Raw genomic sequence first — 6,000 nt, 5'->3', positions numbered from 1 at the left:
AGAGCAGGCGCAGGGCGGGCGGACGGCAGACGCGGGGCGGGCGAACGGCAGGCGGACGGCGTCGTCGCTGGTCGGTCTGCGGCCAAGACGCGTCCTCAGGCGTCATGACACCGGTGTTTGCCGTCCGCCGCCAGTCTTGCCCCTGCCCACCATGCTTGCCGCCGCCGTCGCTAGCCGGGCCCCTGCCCGCCACATTTACCACCACAAATTTGACGGGGAAACGGGATTCCCACCGGAGAATCTGATTACTGACGTTTGCAAGAGGCTACCACCTGCTTAAGGATAGTAGGATAATAGGATAATAAGACAATAGGATTATTAAGACATCGCCTACTGGCCGGTCCAATTTATACTAAGAGCTCCTGTAACCAGTCCTTTAGCACTCTCAAGAAAACGGCGTCGTATTGGTTTAAAGACCACCATCATTTGGTAGGGTCTTACTGTGGAATATTTTAAATTTATTTTATCCAACGCTGTGACGTATTTACGACCCCCTCTTAAGTGGAAGCATCTAATTTTATTTTTTCTGGGAGCCTATTCGATAGGCACAGCAAAGGTCGCTTGAAAGGTAACTTTCCATTTCCGCTGCTACCTAAACTGCAGAACCTGCGTTTTTCTTGGTAAGGTCATTAGCTTTGCAGCCTGTCATAGCAACCTAAGCAGGAAAGCTTAAAACATCCTTAATCCCTACCAGTCATATCTATTTGCGGAGCAGCTATACATAGCTCAATGCTTCATCATTTGAGCTCAGATAAAAAGCTCCATAGGCCGCCATACTTCACGGGCTATAGCACCGCTGCAGTCTACACGCAGGTTTCGGCAGTAAAGCTATGGCCGCTGTCCAAAGCACGCCTTGGACCGACACTTTTGCTTCGTTGACAGAAACTGCTCTCAGACGTTGAACGCAGCCTTTTCCTCTTGCTGATAGTCCGTGAGTGAAAATTGATAAGATCACAGATAAATCATCGTCTGGTATGTCCATTTTTGACTAAGTCACAGTTTCAGACAACCTGCACCCACTTCCTGTGTTTCTCAGAGTCTGTATTTGCGGCGTGTTACAGGATGGCAAAGTCATAGCTCTGGACGTGATGGGTCAGGACTGGAGGACAGACAGCATCCTCACATAGCTCTCCGAATCATCTGCCTAGCCACACCCACTCTGAAGTCTCGTGTGGTATTTGGCCGCGTCCCTCTACGTCTACTGGGGTCGCAGGGTCCGATAACCATACCGGTCATAGAGAGGGCGCAGTGACGTCACATATGTGAACGAGGCGCAGGCCTTGTGTCAAAGAGCAGCTCCGAGACAATGATCGCGGCGTGCACCACGCACCATCTCAGTTGTTCAGGATTTAAGATTCAGGATGCCTGAGACCGAGGTTTCAGTCGTGCCTCCAGGCCGACATTTGAGTCAATATCCAAAGACGAGAGATCTGAAACGGGCCTGTCTCGGAGCTGGGATGTCGACCGCAGCTGCACGTCCCAGGCCCCGGGGGGAAGGCCGCAAGGACGGTGCGTCACGCGTCCTCACAAGAACCGGACCGAGACCGCACCACGCAGCCGACCCACGCCGCGGCGATTTCCGCCTTGTCGCCGCGCCTCGGACGCCGGCGAAAACACGGCTCCACTGCGGGGCTCGGCTCTGGGAACCGCCGGACACCACGGCCAGAGGACGGCGCGTAGGATCCGGCCGTGCGTCAGTGTCAAGCCGCTGACCGGTACAGCGCCGCCTGCTGCGTAGGCGAAGGATGAGCGCGTAGCAGTGGGGGCACCAGCAAGCTCGGATAGAGAGGCATGTCCGTCAGGCCAGGGGACTGCTCAGTCTTTGGTTGGGATCATTGTGGGAACATGGTGCAGTTTAAACCTTCTGTTAATAGATTTCAGCTTAAGTTTCACTAAAAGTACATAAATGATTAAAAGTCACGCTTAATGTCATAACACATGAAGTTCGAAAACATTTCCATGCTCTGAAATGGAGGTTCATTTGTTGTGATATATTAAAATATGCAGAGGGACTCCAGTCAATTAGATGCACGAAACTAGTTAATGCCTCGATTATTGAGCGCGTTGCTGCTTTAATCGTATCAGATGTATTATCAGCTTGCAGTAAGATAAAATTTTCGCGTTTGAGGCAGATTGCTGCATACATTGCTGCATACATTGCAGGGATTATTTCTTGCAAACGTGCTGTGCATTAACGATTTGCAAAAAAAAATCCTCTCATTCTAGGCCAGTGTTCTTAAAAGCCTGGGCACAGGCTTGGCTGCCTGTGCAGCCTAAAGGAAATGCTTCATATTTGGAGATATTGAAGCAAGCATCTGATACGATGAAACAAGCTTACTTATAGCTATTGGTGCATTTTTCAATCGGAAAAACTGTTTTAGACAGCACAATTCTCTGTTTAATGAATATACTGCTCTATGTGTCATGGTTTAATTACGTCACCGTACCCTGCATAACATTGATTGGGAGCCAATTAACGGTCGTTGTGGCCTTGATTGCCGCATGACCTATGGAATGGCAGAATTTCAATGACGTTATTTTGACGTCATGAAGCCAAGGTGAGTTTGAAATACTTTCTCCGACATACTTTTCCCTATTTTCGTGGGCGTTTATCTCAGACACTGTCGGGCTTATGTCTTAAGAAGGGCAGGATTGTGAACAGCACCGAAAGGTCTTCAAGACGACTATTTCAATTAAAAACCTTATATAAATGTATGGCTCTCTTTAACATGGCGTGATGCGGGACTCAGTGTTAAACTTTGAGCGCATCGCAACAATCAGCACACCCTTACTCCGCCTCTGCTTTTGGCGTGCGGGACGGCCGACAAATGGGGAGAACCCCTTTAATTTGTAGGTGCCTGCTTACAGATATCCGTAAGTTGTCGTCTCAGGCTCCGGCTACAGCCGTTCTGGACGCAGATCACACAAACGCCAAATGACACCCAGCAGCCTCAGTGTGTGTGCGTACGACTTGCTGTCCTTGCACGGGCATGAGCACTAGCCATTTCGTACGATTACTTCCGCATTAAATGTGTTAAAAATCAGACGTTATTTTAGTAAATACGAGCTTCGTGCTAATCATTTCATACTTTCATATTCAGCTGAGTGATCCTCTCAGCCCCCCCCCCCCACACACACATACTTAGGCTCTGGCCCCCCAATTTTGGGAAGAGAGTGGGGCAAATCTGTGGGGAAAGCCTTTAATGGCATATTTCTGGGGGGAGTGGCTCATTTTCATCGTTTACCCCAAACTCATTTTGTGAAACTGCGCCCGTAACACGAGATATATTCTTCGCACCATCCACGCCCATTAACGGATATCGTGCGACCAACTGAAAGAGAATTGCATCGCGTCATGGGTATTTTACTGGTGTGCGCGGTACCGTGACGAAGCGCTCCTAAAGCATGCGAACGAGTGATAATAGATACTTCGTGCACTGCGTCAGTTCCAATTTAAGCAGTGACGAGTACATTCCCTGGTGGTTCAGTTTTTTTTCTCAAAAATGCCTGCACCACTGCCAGTCAGAGTATGCGACATTCTATTTATTACGCGTCCATTTATCTTACCAGTGCTTAACGCCGCCCGGTCTGGCCGGCCGGTAAGTACGCGGTTCCCACGCCGAGTAGGCCGGCATTCAGTGCGCACGTAGCGCTGCCGCTGCCGCGATCGCACGCGAAGGCGGACGGAGCTGGGTCACCTCTGAAAGCCGGCACCTGTTCAGATGCACGTCAGCTCTCGGAATCATTGATCCGTCGGAAGATTAAAGGCGGCCGACAGTACGTGCCGGCGGCCGGCAAACACTCGCTTTATAGTCGGCCGGCCGACCGGGAGCCGGCGGCTGGAGCGGTGCGTCTCGCTGTGCCCGAGGCGCGCCGCCTGTGTAGGTTCAGGCGGGAACGCCGTGCTTTCGCGGGGGTGGTGTCAGAACAGGTACCGCTCGAGCCATTTAAACCTGTTAAGAGCCTGTTGTCTCACTTCATTCATCTGTCCCCCGCAGTTTGAAGCTAAAATAATCAGAATGTCTCTTAAAAGGAACCAAAGTTTGCAGGAAGTCTAAGCGTTTTTTTTCTCTCAAAATATGTCTCCTTTTGCAAGGCTCTAAGGCTCTCCATTTTTGGAAATCACCGCCGGGGTGGGACTTACCCGAGCGTCAAAGCTCGCTGTAGGCACGTAGGGCTAAGGTAGGGTCGTAGACGTCATGGGATGGGAGGAGTCTCTGTGGGGTCAGAAGTGCACTTCAGGGTCGGGGCTGGTAGATGTGCGGTTGGAGATGTTTTAGGGCCTGATGAGTCCTTGTAGAGTCCTGTGGCAGGGCCACTGTTTTCTGCAGTGATCTCTCCGACCTGAGCGTCGCTGTGGGGTCACAGAGGTCACCGTTACCAGCTGCCGCTCCAGTGCAGGGCCGGAGCTGGAGGCGGGCCATGGCCGGGTCGCCGCCCGTCCGCCGCCGCCCGCCGCCGCCGGCTGGACGGCTGACCAGACCAACACCCCGACCGCCGTGACCTGTCGAGACATGCCTCCCCGAGCCATCGCGCCCTAGCGGCGGCTGACTGTCGGCTGGGGTCGGCGCTGCCGCGGTACCCACAAACCACACACAGCATATGCAAAGCGCCGCGCCGCGTCGACCGGACCGGTAAGGCGGAATGTCGCGTCCGCTCAGGTAGCTGGGTCCGCTGAGTCGGCTGAGTCGTCTGCACGGGGCGGTCGTGGGGCATTCCTCCAGTTCCGGCGAGGGCCGGCTGCGACGCCGTGTCCCGCCGGACAGGGGACTAGCAGCGTCGTGGAAGCGTGACGCTCGCCCTGTCGCACAGCATGCTACAGTGGGTCAAACACGGCGCCCAGAATTTCTGACACTTTGGCGACATTCCGAACGGCGAAAAAGACGCGAAAGTGCAGTTTTCGCATTTTCCGCCGGCTGACACATTACGCGAGGTCACAAAAATAGACTTACAACCCCCGTTACCGGCTTGCTGACTTGGCTGTCACCATGTGCGTGTCATAACGCGGTTCTCTCTGCAAACGGGCTCGATAACCAGCGCTACTCCCAGCCAACTGAACCGCACCGGCCGGGCACGTATCAGGAAACCCTGCCATGAGGGGCGCATTCCTGTCGGTTTCCGTGTGTGCAGTCTCGTTCTCCGGCCCACGACGAGCGACCAGAGCACTCATGGGTCCCACGGGGCAGAAGCGACCCGCCCGCACCGCCGTCGCATTCTGGAATACTTCATTACTTGCCATTGTCTTTTGCTTGTCTCCCATCACTCGATGTCGGCGCCGCCTTTGAGGCGTCCATTCCTGACGTGCCGCCCGGTTATAAATATGATTTATGTCTCGCTACGGGGCCGTCCGGCCGCGCGCCGCCGCCGGGCCGGACGGGCGGCCGCCGCGCGCGCGCGCCGCCGCCGCTGCAAGCTGCAGCGACGGCGCCCCCCCCCCCCTCCCCCACTGACGTCACCGGTGTGTCCCCCGCCGTCCCGCCCTCGGGGCAGGGGAGGGCTGGCCCGAGGTCGGCGCGCACCAGACAGAGGGGCGTGGCGTGGTGGGATGGCGGGGGAAGAAGTCAAGAACCGGAGGGTTGCAGGGATCAGACGGAGACGCTGGTTGTCAGCATCATATCACATGTTTTTTTGCAGTTTGGTAGTGCAGGTTGCAGACCGTTACGTCACGAGGTAAGTGCAGCGGATCGCGGCTCCTGTAACGAAAGCAAGTTTTGTAAAACATCCTTTCAAATTGTAGCCAGGCATGCAACGAGTTATCTGCTCTGACTGATTGATTGTTTTCGTTTGCCGATTTGATGGCAGCGATAATTAATGACTATAGTACAGCGTAAGGTCCAATCAATCAGCAGTGGACATGAATTGGACCGCGCTCCCCCTAAGCCAGCGCCTCCGTCAGCTGCTGTAGCGTGGTTGGGTGGCGGTCAGTGACTCTGAGGACGCCGGTAGGAGTGGGTCACGCCTGCTGAATCGACCGGTATTTGGGAGCGGCAAGAGAAGGCC

Source organism: Pollicipes pollicipes, unplaced genomic scaffold (assembly GCF_011947565.3).
Source record: "Pollicipes pollicipes isolate AB1234 unplaced genomic scaffold, Ppol_2.1 Scaffold_4881;HRSCAF=5763_pilon_pilon_pilon, whole genome shotgun sequence".
Classification (NCBI taxonomy): Eukaryota; Metazoa; Arthropoda; class Thecostraca; order Pollicipedomorpha; family Pollicipedidae; genus Pollicipes; species Pollicipes pollicipes.
Note: the sequence above shows the minus strand (reverse complement) of the source record.